This window comes from Pungitius pungitius, chromosome 8 (assembly GCF_949316345.1).
Source record: "Pungitius pungitius chromosome 8, fPunPun2.1, whole genome shotgun sequence".
NCBI classification, from domain to species: Eukaryota; Metazoa; Chordata; class Actinopteri; order Perciformes; family Gasterosteidae; genus Pungitius; species Pungitius pungitius.
Genome location: NC_084907.1, coordinates 16,513,302 through 16,529,068, shown reverse-complemented (window position 1 = coordinate 16,529,068; position 15,767 = coordinate 16,513,302). Strand labels below are relative to the sequence as shown.

Here is a 15,767-nt window from a genome sequence, read left to right as displayed (position 1 = left end):
GGCGGTGGTCTGACCGACCCACTGTCCTTTAACCCAGGCCCTCCCACAGTCGGTCAGCTAATGAATCCCAATTGGCCATACTGACCGTTATTTATAAGCACATAATAAGAAATCACACTGTGTTGTAGTGCAAATGTTAATCAACTGCATCAAAGTACCCGTGACATCTAAGTATTCCTCTCTAAAGACCCCTTTGAGGGCCTCCAACCTCAGTCTGTGAACCATTGATCCAACCTAGTGGGGGTTGAGAATTGGGGGCGGGACCAGTACAGCAGCCTTTTTTTACGACGAGCATCACAACCGATGGCCCCATTTCCCCAGGGGGTGTTTCAGAGTCACTTGTCAATCAGCCGCTGAGTGCATCTTCCTTTGTGCTTGTGCACGGCGACAACTGTAACAGGAAGTGGGGTGGGCGGTGTTGGCAGAAAGGCAAAGAGAGAGAAGGTGAAAAGAGAAGCCAATGGGACAGCTGGTGGCTGCTGCTCAGCTGAAGTTATTGATTGAAGCCTGAAAGAGGGCTTGTTGTGTAACCGAATGAGAGGAGGTGACAGATTTGGCTTCACACACACACCACCTGTACGCCTGTGCGTTTAGCTGTCCCCGCCTTGTTGTGTTGTGCCATTTTTGACAACATCGGTCGTCGGTGTGTGTGTGTGTGTGTGTGAGCATATATATTTTCCAATTCTGCAATAGTGTAAAATCGGCACAGAGGGCGTTACAGTTGCAGCAGTGCAGGGTTTCAAATCTGTTTAATTAGCACAAGCTCCACGTTGTAATTAAACAGTTGGTGTGATTTAGATGACTGCGTTGGCGGGCGAGCCAGCGCTTCCACCTTCTCATCATGTGTGATCTGTGTGTGCATCTTACATGCCCTGCCAACCCCACCAGAAGCGACTGCTCGTTATCACAGGAAATGGGGAGCCCACAAATAAAACACGGCGAAGGATGACTTCCTGCCGTATAAGTGACCGTTTTCCCAATGATTCGCCATGAGTGCATTCTTTTCCTCTGAGAAGGTTGGATGCTTATAGCGACGGATGGTGTGTGTTATTGTTATTATACATGTTCCGCAGGTCCCGCGGGTTCTGCAGGTCCGGAGCTTTAAACGCCCTGCTTGAAGCGGCCTGCTTAAAAGTAGGGACTTGCGAGTGCGAGTATGCATTTGAAAGGCAATGAGGTTGTCATGAGGGCCCACAAACACACACACGCACACAGTCTGAGTCGCCAGGATCCATTTCCAGAATGTCTGCACTGCCTTCCCTAAACAATGGCCACATAACCAGTGACACGACCTACAATCCTGCATTCAGACCCGACCTCAAGAATGCATGTTGGTACGACACGCACAAACACGCACACGGATACGCACGCTGACTGAAGTCAACCGTTGTGCGTCGCGGTCGGGTCTAACGTGCCCGTGGTGTGACTCCCCTACTAAGTGGCCGTTGTAACATTGCTTCTGGCTTCGCTGTTTCATCTTCATACAAAAACAAATTCTGATGCAAACGGGCTCAGGAGAAGACGTACATTTCCTGTGTCTCAGCCAGTTGAACTCGCACGCGCTCTCGATCATGTTCGCGCACAGACGTACATCTCAATCCCCCCCCCCCCCCCATGTTCAGTTGAGTGCTGCATTTCCCCCAGATGTGAGCGCGCTGACTCCGAGTGCTGTCATAAATGTCAAGAAGTCGACTTGTGTGGCTTTGCCATGTGTTGTGTTGCAATTGGCCCGGAGAGTTACGAGCTGTGTGTACATTTTAATTTGCATCTCAATCTCTTTGCCGTTTCTCTGCAGCTCGGGCCACTTACTCCCATCGGACCTGCGAGTCAGCCTGTGTATGAATAAGACACAAAGACTTATGTGTTGTGGTCTCTGAGCTTGTGACTGGTGCCTGATGTTCTCACTTTATCAGTGTACTTCCTCAAGGCTTTCCTCAAGAACTACCTTTAGATCTGTTGCCAGCAAATGACTTGGAGGAATCGCAAATAATTGATTCCTCAGTTCTGTGTATTTCATGCATTTTATAATACCAGTTATGACCCTGAATGGGGAAAAAATGATATCTTTAGCGATTTAAGCATAAAATAGCCCACAGGTGGAACACTGTAATATTGTTGAGAGTTATGACATAGTGTTGTTTTTTCTTTTTCTCACGATTTGATCAACCAGACCAAAATGGTGCTTTTCAGAAACATAGATGTTTTTTAATGAATCCATAAAAGTGCTTCCATAAAAGATTTTTGCCACACCATGACCAAAACACTGGCTTCAAAACACCGGAGTAGTGGGTTACTACAGCGGAAGGGGCCCCTCACAGCTGACACACAAAGCCTTTTAAATGGGAGTTTTTTTGTTAGAGGACAAATGTCCTGTGCAGGCCACCAGTCTCGCCTGCTTCCTGTGTGTGTGTGTGTGTGTGTGTGTGTCAGTCTGCCACTCGGGCTCTGTCTGGGTTACACATCTCCCCAGGGGGTTGTCTTTAAAATGGCTGGACCCTGGTGGGAAATGGTGAATGTGTTTTTTTTTGTGGTTGGGACTATGCATCAGGCCACAGTGTGTGTGTACTAGTCACTGGGTAGTGCTTGCGATGTAATCTCCTCACAAATGCATTCTCGGCCTCAACATTTATCCCCCACTGACCCGGCTCGCTGCAGATCCCCAGTTGGGAAAAGTTAAACCGGTTTTGCTTTGTTGTCGGGAGTCGGCGATCAGCTATTCGGCCGCTACAGAGGGGAGAGGAGCAGGAAGCGCGCGCACACACACACACACACACGCACACACCGAGGTGGCTGTCCACAGCTCTGCGCATCACTTCCTCCTCACTGCTGCCATACTGGTCATGAGTTCTTTTTTGTTGTTGTTCCCTCTCAAAGCCAACAGTCGTGTGCGAGTGTCCTTTGTGGGCTGAAGATGCAGCCCAGTCCACGAGGACTCGGTATTGTGTGTTCGGAGCGCTTGTTGTGTGCCTGCAGTCTAAATGAAACGAGCCTGTGACACGGGGGCCCCGCAAGCTGATGGGAACATCCTGTTCAGAGCAAACAACACAGTGATGCGTGGAAGTCAAGAAGCAGAACGCTTAATGGCGGTAGTTGGCTTAAAAATTACGATACTGAATGTTTTGTTCCTCACTTAAAGTAACTGTCCCATAATAAAGCTCTTCAGGGTCGGGGCCTTTGCAGATGGTGGCTGAGGGGCCAAAGGTCTGCAGGACAAAGAAGCTAGAGGTTGCCGAGCTACGAAAATGCAATCCTGGTTTTCCAAACAAAAACACCTTTTGTTAATGTCACATCCTATGACCGACGTACAATGAGAGCTTTTTGATTGTGTTTCTGGTGTATAAGGAGGAGGAGGAGAAGCTATTACCTCATAGCTTGTGTATTCAAACCAGTCGATCAGAAACACTAGGGGACCCGGCCCCTGCTATGGCATCAAAATGGGTTGTGCAACTTGTCTCCACTCCTAACTTGTGCGCTGCTGTAGCAGAATGACTTCCTGTGAGGCTGTGCCGGGGCTATCCGCACTTCCTGCTTTGTGAACTGCCGATGAGTCTGTTGACACAATTCAGCCAAGAGTGGCTCCTCGGTGAGAGTGTGAAACAAGACCATGGACTGGAAGTCAAGCTTCTATGAATCAGGCTTTTGCTCCGCAGTCTGAATGAGGGCCTCCAGTTCTCTTTTGAGACGACTTTCTTCTCCGATGACGACACGTCATCTGGAACTTGCCTCGTCCTGAGAGTTTGACGTTGCTCGAGCTCGGTCTTTGGGCAAAGTGAAGCGTGAAACTGTTACCAAAATACTGGAAGGTCACCAGCTTTCTCTCCCCCACCTCTCAGCTCTTTTCACCTTCTATTCACTTTCTTACACACACACACACACACACCATCTGTATTTATTTGAATCCATCCATTTGAATTCGGTAAGGAATGAAAGGCGCTTCAGTATGAACATTTGCATCATTCTGTTATCCGGGTCTCATCGCATGTCAGTGGTTGGCCTTCTAAACAGTCCTAACTATAATGATTCATGCCGCTTGGACACAGGAAAACGCTTCCATGGATTTTATGGTCGGCACAGAACATGTTTTATTGATTCTCTGGTATTTTGGTGAGCGTGAAATACATATCTGGCAGAGCCTGCTGGGATCTCAATACATTGATAAACCATACAGCCACTAAATGTGTGTTGACATTGTTGTGGTCATTCAGGAATCACAGGGGATCTCTCTGTGTCTGTGTGTGTGTGGGGGGGTGGGGAGGGGGGGTAGCAGAGGCCCTTTAAACAGAGCACCTCTCGGCTGAGCGTAGACAGAGGACGCAGTGTGAATGAGTCTGATGTCACTGCAGGTCTTTGTGCTCTGTGCTGAGTGTGCATGCTCACGCCGCAAGGGCAGGCAATCGGAGGGCGGAGGGGGATGAACAACCCGGCTATATTTTTAGAGAGGAAGGTAGAGAGGAAAGGGGCGGAAGAAAGAGGTCCGCGCAGTCAGTCTATTTCTGATGTCGTCTTTGTTTTTATAAACTGCTCTCCCTCCTCAGAAAAGAGGAACGCTTCCTGCAATTCAACACAACAAATACAAAAGAAAAAATAAAAGACTTGGGCGGAGCGGAGAAAGGAGCAAGTGTCTCTTCTGTCCTCAGTAGAGCCACTGTAGCATGCAAATACGAGCCCTTAGCCAAACATGCAATCACTGTGTGTTGTTTGTGCGCGTGTGTATGAATAATTTGGGCGCAGCTGCACGTGCTTGTTGTATTCCCGCCAAGGGAGGAGGAGATGGAGATGTTGTGTCTGGACTGTATGAAGTCTATTTTACTTCTCTATTTCAATGTTGCGTGTTCTTTCTAAAATGATATTCTCCTCTGCTTTCTTCTCTGCCATTTGATCGTAGTGTGTAATTAATTGGTTGATAGCCTTGATCTTTTTCAGGATTTGCATAAGCAAACGGACAAACGCACGTTTCTACCACTAAAAGGTGCTCTCCTGGAGCATTGCGCACTCTTAATCCGGTCAGCCTCCATGTCACTGTGTCCCCTCTGAAATGGATTGATTCATATTCAGCTCGGGGAGGAAAAGGCGACATTATGGACGAGACCAGAGATGTGAAGACCTGAATCGGTGGCAGACTGTACTATGTGTTTGTGTGCGCGCTTCACTCGAGCTGCTGTGCAGATTTGGAGGGGTGTATGTGTGTGTTTGTTTGGGACCAGCTGGCCCATAATCACCTTCAGTGCTAAGTAGCTTATTCACTGCTGGAGTTTGTCTCCGAGTGTGTTTTTTGTGTCGTTGGGGGTGAACTGAGAGAGACAGCAGGACGAGGCTTTAAAAGCGTTGATTATTATCACTACATAGGCGTACAACTTAGAATATATCTTCTTTAATTTATAAGCTACTTTGGTTTATGACCTCCTAAATTAGGCTGCAAAGCCACACTTTGTTAAGTGTTAATTAGCAGATCTTAGCATGCTAACACTCTAAGCTAAACGGCTAACACGGTAACAATATACCTCCAAAAGCATGTTAAATTTGTCATTTAAAGCATGTTATTATGCTGTTATGTTCAGCTACAATTTATATTTCTACAATGACGTATAGAAAAGTGTCATAGACGTCACTTACATGCAAAATAGTATTTCATCTCGTTAATTACTTTCAATTTTTTTTAGTGTGCTAAACCTTTTTGCCCCATGTCTTTATTTGGGACTTCTTGTTGACACTTCCTTTTTATCTTTGGTCTTTTTATGAACTCCATGCTAGGTCTCCCGCTGCCCCAGTGCCTCTGACGGATCTTACACGTCACACCGGATCAATGTCGTAAAATAGTTGTCAGTTTGCGAAAATTCCAAAAGATCTCCCGCTTCTCGGTATGGACCTGATGCCTCAGACGGCACACATTCGTGGTACAAAGTACTTTGGTTAAAACATCCAACATCCTTTAAAAAACACATGTTATCTTAATGGCCAGGACTTCCTCTTTCAGACCGCTGAAGATAATTGGAATCATGCAGAAATCGTCTAACACCTCCCTGACCTCGCCAAGGCCGTCTGGCAGGAAAATGTAGGAACGGAAGCTAATTTGATTCTTTCTTGCCTCCACCTCCCCCACGGAGCAGCAGACAGGGCAGACGCGGGCGGAGGGAGGGGAAATGGGACGGGGGAGGAGGAGGAGGAAGTGGGGTGGGGATTGACCCAGAATCGGCTCTGATGATGCGGATTGATTTGCCCCTGTTCCAATGAGAGATGCTCATCTGAAATGAATTGATGGCTACTAGTGTTTGACAGTGGTTATAAGTTCATTTCTTTAAGTGAGTGCTTCCGTTTACGCCGCGATGGATGGCCCCCGCCCCGTGAATAAAATCTACGGCGGCTCGGTTGTTGAAGCTTAGGTCAACAACGTGTGTTGTTTAACAGTTTCATTCTTGGCCACACGGCTTTGCATCACTTTACCTGCTAATAGTATAACGAACATTTGAGATCCCACTCTGAAGCTTTGGCTTAACTTCCCATTCTACTGTTAAGTGCTGGTTTGTTTTGGAGATGGATGTCTGTTCTTCTTTTAGATTTCGCCAGGCACAGCAGAAAGAAGGAAAGCACTGAGGCCGCAGTGGCGTATCAAGTCAGACCCCAAACCTTCGATGACTCAAGTCTTATCTTTTGGAAATAAATTCCCGATGGAGCGACTGAGTCTATCTTTCTGGAGCAGGCGACGTCGCCCCCCTTTTTTCCAGACGATGTAGGACGCCTCTGTCTTTGATGTCTGGCTCGGTTGAGAAGCCGCTCGTGAGCGCCGATGAACCAAATTCGCTCATCCGACGCCGACACACAGCCAGTCAGACCAATGAGCGCGATGTGCGTGAGCCCCGCTCTCTCCTATCGCCAGGTTGCCAAACGCTCAGCAGTGCCTCAGGCCACAAGGGTCTCTGAGGTTAGCAGCACAGAGTGGGTCAATACAAAGGACCAGTGTCTCAGCATCTATTGTATGTCTGAGTGTAGAGGTGGAGTAGACTAGCACTAGATGCGTAATCCAGGAAGCAGAGAACAACACGTTGGTGATGGTGGTTTGTGAGCGTATGTTGATTGATCTCAAATATTTTCAGTTATTTGATTTCTTTGGTCCATATCATTTCTCCCAAAGTCACGATTGGCAAGTGCTCGTATTGTCCAAACGATTATAATACATTTGATGTAACATGGAAACATTGAATGCCACAAAAACCATTTACTGAAGTCAATCAGCCATCCGCTGATTACGATGGATACCAAATTGATGTTAAATTATGGAGATATTATTTTGAGACCAGAAATAAATCCTCAAAGCAGTTTGAGGTCATTTTTTGCTACAATTGTTTCAGCTCTAGTTTGCATACAAGCAAAGCCCCATAAGCTGGATGCCCACAGGACATCATTATTCTGAGTATGGGACAGTGGCCCTGTGGACACATTGTTGCGCCAGGCGCGCGGCGCTGGGAGAATCAGCACGTGTGTGTGTGTGTGTGTCAGTGCGGCGAGACGGACGCAGAATGGGAGTGGCAGAAGGTGCGCGCTCCGAGTCGGGCCTGACGCCACCTGGCCCAGCCAGCTGTCCTCGCCCGGCGCCGGCTCCCTGTGACCGCTGCCACTCTCCCTCCCACAAACGCTTGCTTTTAAATATGCGCAGTTTCCTTTGATCCTTCGCCGTTCACGTATCGCACGCCGTCCGCTCCCCCCCCTCCCTTCGCTCGACGCTTCAGCGGCTCATTTTTGGCGTCACGTGGTCCTCGTTGGAGCTTCCTCTCCCCGGTGCTCCCACCTCAGGCGGCCATTCGCTCTCCGGACGCTGCTGCCTTCTGTTGCCAACCCGTCTCCTGCTCATCCTGGTGTTCTGTCTCCCTGAAATCAGAGGCCATTTCTCAACCCTCCTTCCGCTTTTATATGATGGCAGCACATTTCATTCATAGCTTACCATACTTCAGCCTCTGCCAGGTGCAGGCATTTTCCTACGATCACTTTGCACCAGCATATGAGCTTCTGAATGTGTGTGTGTGTGTGTGTGTGTTTGGCTACCGGCCTGTTGGCCTGCTGGGATGTCGGGGGATTGGAGCCCGAAGCGAGAGACGGATTTGTTTCTCCTGCACTCGTGCACAGATGCTTTGTCTGATTAGGGTAAAAGCACGTCATCGGTGTTACAGGAAAGGTGTCTCTGATGGATCGTGATGGATCGTGATGGATCGTGATGGATCGTGATGGATCGTGATGGATAGAGACGGAGAGATCAGAAGGCGGGTCGGAGGGAGGGAGGCAGGCAGTTGAGGGTTTTATGTGCGGAATCGTTGCCGACATTTGGTCCAGGGAATCGATGTGAGGGCTGATTAAATGGGCAGCGGCACAGAAATGCTTACTGTGGCTCAATTATGAAGAACGAGGCCATTGAGCTAAACTATGCTTGCGTTTTTACAGATGTGATTGGTATTACAGTAACTTCCAGTTGATGAATCGGTTTTAATTAATGAAAGCTGTGAGATACGAGAGGATGTTCATTACTGCTCAATATATTTATATAAAAGCGAGAATTGCATTGAGATGCAAAAACATTTAACATTTATTCAGTGATATATGTTTAGAATATAAAAAGTACATCTTTATATAAAAAGTCATATTTTAGATTAAATTAAATCTTAACAGCTATTTGTTTGGAAAACCATTTGATCTTTTGATCATCAAAATATAAAAATACGTGGACTTTTAGCTTTTAGTTTCACTGGCATTTCTGCCTTTCAATGATATCTCTCAACAACTATTGGAATGACTGCCAAGAAATTTGTATCATGATGAATTGCAGTTACTCTGACCTTTTGAATGTAGTGATATTGTCCTGTCAATAATCTTATTTGTTGAATACTTTGGTTTCTGATCAAAAAACCAAAGGACATTCTCATCAGCTTCATTCTCAAATGTCAACATTAAACAAGCGTCAATCAACAGTTCATAACTTATTGCTAAGAGTATTGTCAGCCAATTTAATGGACAATCCGCTAATCAATCGACCTTCAAACACATGTATTTTTCCACATCCATTCCACTCTATTACTCAGGCCGTTAATTTTTTCTCCCCCCGTATTGACACTGCCCCCCCCCCCCCTCCGCACCCCCCCGCTCATTGCTGCTCCTTGGGGCCTCTCACATTTCAACACAGTCTTTGATATGCCCACGGCTCCTGACTCCAAATAGGCCGAGACAATTATTCACGTAAAAAATGCAACAATCTTAATGAATAGCCGTATTATTCCACCCCCCCCCCTCTCTTGTTCTCATTTTCCCTCTTCTCCTGTTCCCTCCTGTTGTCTTTTTATTCGTGGGTGTGTCTTGAGTTGACATGAAAGAGGAAGATGAAGGGTTCAAAGAGCGTTGATCAGCTCCACCTCGACTGCCTTTCAGAGGTTTCGTATCAGGTGTCCAGTGAGAATGAGGCCGAGATGGTGCCAGGACACCAGAGACGTCCTTTATGTCTTCAAGGGCCTACAGACCATAGATCTGTGCTACTGTCACCCCTCTTCTCACTTTCTTATTGTACTTGACTTCATATTCCTCGGTGCATATCAATTTATGCAGATTTATGCAGACATCCATTGTGTTTTTGTGGTAGGAAAAGACAGAAATGTGACTATTCAAAATATTGAAACGGTTGTGGTTTTGTAAACTTCTATCGGAGTATCTGCTGCGTTATCTTCACCCAGTTGCTATGGGGACCTTCACATGCTCGCATTTCCAGTGATAAGGCTGCAGCTGGGTTTGTCCCGGCAAGTCTACTGGGAAAAACACACACTAGATGTGTAGTTAAGTCGCACTCTTTCTACTCTTGGAAATTATTCTTTTAATGTGTGTGTATAAAAGGAAAGTACGACTTCAGACCCACTTTTTATGAAGCTTTTTCATACTGGCATTTCACCTTTTTATGGTCTTTATTTTTACTCTAGGCGAAGAAAGATGGATAAAGATATATTCAGAAAGCACTGTTTTTCACCCTCCTTTGTGGTGTGCACACACACACACACATACACACACTGACACACACCGCTCTGCCAGTTGTGTTAATCCTAATCTGAACTCGGACAATGACTCGGCACTAATCAGAGGTACGGGTGGAACAGAACCAGACGGAGACATTGTGGTCCCGTTTATGTAATCTCCGTTGGGCTGCTTGTATGAACTTAATCCCTCAGACCTGGCCAGTAAATAACAAGTCAGCGAGTTTATTTCAGGTGTCGCTGGTATTTGGTATTTTATCTGATTATGAGCTCAGCGCTCATGTCAGTGTATTGGGTTAAACAAATTAAAAAAATGTTTTTTCACAGTCTGGTGGCATTCAAGGTAATGTTATTGTGTGTAATGTGACTGGATCAGTAGCTCCAACAGAGTTCCTTTTGGAAGTCGGTTGTTTTTCGTTTTTCATTCCTTGTGTTTTGAACCAGTTGAAGCAATAATTGTACATCCAAGTTCAGTTTTCAGTGACTAGTTTGATGCATGGAGACCACCTTTATTTTATTGCAAAGCGCCGGTGTGTTTTATGAGTTATTGAGCCAGCGGTGTGTTTGTGGAGCCAACATCCCACCAGCAGCTTGACGTGGCCTCGATAGAGAGAAGCCAGCATGCAACCTGAAGCCTTTTGGGAAACCACGGAGGCTTCGTGCTCCCACAGAATCAGCTATGAGACTAGATGGGATATAAGGACAGGTTTATTAACGGGTGCGACGTCAATGGGGATATTAAGTCTCTCAACCTCCTAGCTTCTTCTTTCATGTGGAGAAGAGAAAGCACGGCGTGGACACCAGGTCGGATGTGGTTTTTAGTGTGCAGACAGAGTGCAAAAACACAAGTTTATGGTCCACACATGTTTGTACCAAAACAAATGTATGTCAACCGGTTGTTGGTCCATTCAGCGGTGCAACCATCTGTGTTCCTGAAGGCGTGTGGGCAATCAAGACATACCATTTTAAACAATCTGTAAAATATCTCTCCTTTCACTTGAACTCCATTCTCAAGTTGCTAATCTGACTGTAACTGTTCACTAAATCTCTAAAGCGTTTTGGCTCGCTGGCAACCGGCTTAAATAACGAATCGCAGCAATAAATGTGTGTCTTCTTCTTGGTGTGAACAGACAAAGTGGGTGCTTCACTACGGGACGCTCCTCCTCTCCTCTCCTCTCCGGGCCTCATGAAATGAGAGGATCTTGGGAGACTAGGACAACCATCTGAGATCAGCGCACTCCCTACTTCTCAAACCGTCGTCCTCCAAAATAAATAAATAATAATAAATCAATTCTAATTCACAGAGCCCTTCTACAGGCTTAACTGTGCCAACATGCTTTCTACTCTTGATGAACACGGATCAATGTGTCCCAACATCACAGCGGAGCTTTCATTATCCTCCCGTCAGCCCGACCTTTCCTGAATGGCGGGCGGACCGCTGAGTTGTCAGCGCCGGGTTTCAGGCTCTGATGTGTGATGGGAGTGGACGGGGTGACGGTGTGTTTGCATTCGAAACAATTGTTAAGGAGCCGACACAAAGCGGTGCGTCTCGCAGCAAATGATGGATGGATTTTTCCGTTTATAAAGGTGATATTTGATTGATAGAATAAAAAGAGAGAGACGGGAAGTGAGGCGGTTGGTCTCCGCTGTTATCAGCCGATGGGGGAAATGGAACAATCCTCTCTGCGGCTTCCAGCAGTCGAGCTTTCGCCCTGATGGTCTTGTTTTCACTGGCGAGGGCTCGGGAACAAGCGGCGGGCTTGAGGACACGAGGACAAGAACGGAAGAAGAGCCAAATCATGGTTTCCTGTAACGTGAGGACGAAGCTCAAAAGGTGACGAGTAACTAGCAGAGAGGGAGGGGGGGGTAACAATTGATGAATGGTCCTAGATTGAGGAAAAACCTGAAGAGAGTAGATGATGTCCTCTGATAAATGGACAAAGTGTTGAAGGAAACGTGGCCACAGCGGGGCGGCTTCCGCCACTGGATCGCAGCCAGGAGGGAGACAACAGAGCTCTGAAACCCTCACAGCTTTAGAGAATACCATTAACTCTGTCTCTTTGTGTGTGTGTGTCTGTGTGTGTGTGTGTGTGTGTGTTACTGAAGTGTTTACATTAGGGAAATGAGCTCTTTGGCTATCACTGGCCTCTTCTTTTGAAGGTTGACGGAGCACGAACACACACACGCGCACACAGTAATACGCACACACACAAACACACACACACACACACAAGCATTACTCGACCTCGCTGTCATTGGCAGCAATTACAGCATTTTATTGGCACTCTGGGCCTGTTGGTACAGCATTTGCATCCGGTTCAGGATTGTGATTGGGTAGTCGGTCCGCAGTTCAGATTCAGGTGAAGATAACCGAATAATTGGGGCATTAGCATTTTGTAATTTTGCAATTTGCTCAACTGGATTAGCATTATACATTTTACTGAGTATAAGAGACACACACACACGATCAAACACAATTATTGCACATTACAAGTCCCAGAGCGCTGGTTGCAGTTCCCGGGGTAACCGGACCCTCCTAAATTGGGCCAGCTGATGGAAATCAGGCCACACGACAACGAGACTTGGTTCGCATTCATAGTGCGTTAGATTGTTCATGGTGAAAATATTGTGTACTAATGAAATACTTCCTTTAAATCTGGAAGTGCTTTTTTACCCAGCAAGACAGGGGTTGCAACATAGAACTTAGAAAGCAACAACGTAGAGATTGTATGCAATTGTATTATCTAAAATTAGTTTAGAACTGAAACTGTAACAAACATGGCTCACTTTCTTTCCCAAAAGATTATGACTCTTCCCTGTTACAGCATTATGTTGTAATATTTGTGTGTGTGTTTTGTTAAAAAATATTAACTTATCTCAAATGCCAAAAAACAAGTGGTTTAAACATTACTTTTGCTGATTTTTGAGTTACTCCTGAATCCATGTATTTAATATAACCTGTGCACAAGCATTCATCCAAAAAAAGTCGGGGGCTCGAGAACAAAGAGTGTTACGATTTCCCCTCAACGGCTCTCAACATGTAGAAGACGATCATTTGTATACTTCCAGTTATCAGGGTTTAATATGGCAATTTGTGTGTGTGTGTGTGTGTGTGTGAGTGAGAGACTGTACGCACCTGCATGTGTGTGTTTGTGTTTCTTACGAGTCGGGTGATAATTAGCCCTTTTTGGCTTCGATCATTATTGTAATCGTTGAATTCCCTCAGCGCTTTTGGATAACGGGTTTCTGACTTTGTGTGTGTGTGTGTTTCATTTGTGAGTCTGACAGAACTAGGTTTCCAACCCCTGACATAAGACTGGAGTAATGAGTGTACAAACATAATGTTCCTAACTATACATTCATCTGTATATAAAGACTGAAAGTCAAAAGAAAAAGGTGTGTGTGTGTGCGTGTTCTACTTTGTTCAGTGACATTCTATTTAAAACATTGCATATTAGGTTGCAAAGATAATAAAAGATAAACACCTTAATTTGTTGCATCTGGAATCCACAATCTTTTTTATTTTATTTTCCCTCTACAACTCTGTCTCATACAGTCATTTAATTACAGGGTTAAGGGCTATTTTTAGTTGCTAAATGTTGTTCCCGGAGTATGTGTGGTCTAAAGTGGTGTATGTGTGCGTGTGTGTGTGTGATGTTTGCCGTTCCGATCAATGTTATGGATCCCAATCTTTTGTTGCAGCAGCTCGCTTAAAAGTTCATCCATTTCAGTCCTGGTGTGATCATGAGTGTGTGAATTGATTATTTATAGCTGTTCCATTTCTTCTCTCCGTGGACCCCTGACAGGCTGTCGTTGTTGTCCCTGTGTCTCTTTGTTGTGTGTGTGTGTGTGTGTGTGTGTGCATTATTGTTTCATGCAAAGCTTGTCAGGACTCCGTTGACTCCAGTCGTACTTGTCGTGGGATTATGTGTTACTGTCCTCTGATTGTGGAGAAGACACTCGGAAGAAGAGTAACACATGATGGCAGTGGCCTACATTTTATCCTACAGCAGCCAATGATCATTTATTTTAGTCTGGTCTTTATATAATCTTTTCGATCAATTATTCATATATAAAATAACAGACCATTCCTTAATCACAATTTTAAAGAGATCCACAGCTGATGTCTTGTTTTGTCTGACCTAGAATCCCAACAAATGAATGAATGAATGAATGAACCTTGATGTAACATGGAAACGCGTGGACATGGATGGTAAACCAAGAGAAGCCAAAATAGTCACACTGCCTATATAACTAGTAAAGTGGTTTATATATATTTTGAATAGACAAGAAAAGACAACTCCAAAGTTAAAATAGTACTGCTGAAAGTCTGCACTTTAAATACTAACATCAACACAACCCAACTAACCTGCCAGGCCTGCATGCACAACGGCAAACACGTCTGCGTGCCAGCGATTGTTTTTAATATCTGCTGGTTATGGTGCTAGAGGGAAAGTCGGGGGACCACCAAAGTCAGTGGGTTTCCTCTGAAGAGCTTAAATATCTGCACACACAGATATCTAATTGCTTTTCATCCCAAAACGCGCTCGACCACTTAATTTTGTTCTGATGCACCGCTGTATTGGAATGTCAGCTGAGCTCAAGGCCAAACTCATTTCTTTGTAATTAGTAGAATTTTAAAAGGGGAACCAAAAATGTATGTATGTATGTATGTGTGTGTTGTTATGTCTCCTATGTACTGCGTTAGATATTCAACAGACAGAACGATCTTCGACCCTAACCCAATGCGAGACAGAGGTGTATAACTATGATGTTAATTTACACAATAAGTTTACACATCTTATTGGGGGATGGACGAATGGAAGTAAACTGGTAATCAATAAACCCAGACATTTAATTTAGCTTTATTTAAACTATTTAAACCAGCCCATACTCTAAATAGTATACTTATCTTTCTGTCTTTCATTTAAATGTCAGTTGTCTAGTGTTACACCTGACACTTCTGACATTCAATATTGAATGCACACAAAAGAAAGAAGAATGACCTCTGACCTGTTTCCAGCTGCAGCTCTAAACCACACACACACACACACACACAAACTGTGTGTCTACTCATATACAATAGTGCAGAGCCAGCGAAGTCCTTCCTTCCATATCCACTTTATGTTAATAATTTTCTTCAACAGAGCTCCTGTTGGATCTGCGGTTTTAGATCTAATAACCTCTCTGTCAAGGTTCCCTCTCGTTATAAAAGGCCCTCATCTGTCTGCAAGCTGCTTTCTCTGTCACGCTGCCTATTATAAAGCTGTCGGGGGTCAGTATACTGCTGCTGAATTGGACTATTCTAATGTCTTTAATTCCTTCCTGGAAGACCCTCTTCCACGACGCCCAGGGGCCTGAAAGAGGGCCAAAGAGTGCTGCTGTCAGCTGTGTGTGTGTGTGTGTGTGTGTGTGTGTCTGCATGTTTCTGCAGCCCCATAACGACGTGTGGTAAAAGGATTATTGTGAGTTTCAGCAGTGGGTGTGGCTCTTAATGCATGCTTGAGAGAAACCATGTGTGAACTTGAAGATCGTACATTAGGTTGTTTGTGAGCTATGTGTACAGTGTTTGTCTCTAGAGTTACTGTGTGTCTTTGTGGTGATCTGTACAGCAGCTGTATGTGTTTGGGGATTTCTCTTGTTCTTGTTTGACTCCGTACTGTGTGTGTGTGTGTGTGTGTGTGTGTGTGTGTGTGTCTTTGTGGTGGCATCCCACAGGGGGTCTGTGGAGCGACCCCTCTGTGTGTGGGGGAGTTGATTTGCATCCCC

At 45.3% G+C, this 15,767-nt stretch overlaps 1 protein-coding gene across 5 annotated transcripts in view; it reads left to right on the top strand.

Moving 5' to 3' along the window:
• Positions 1-15,767, top strand: part of kif21b (kinesin family member 21B) — a 44,518-nt gene that overhangs the window by 1,230 nt on the left and 27,521 nt on the right. The window lies entirely within an intron of this gene.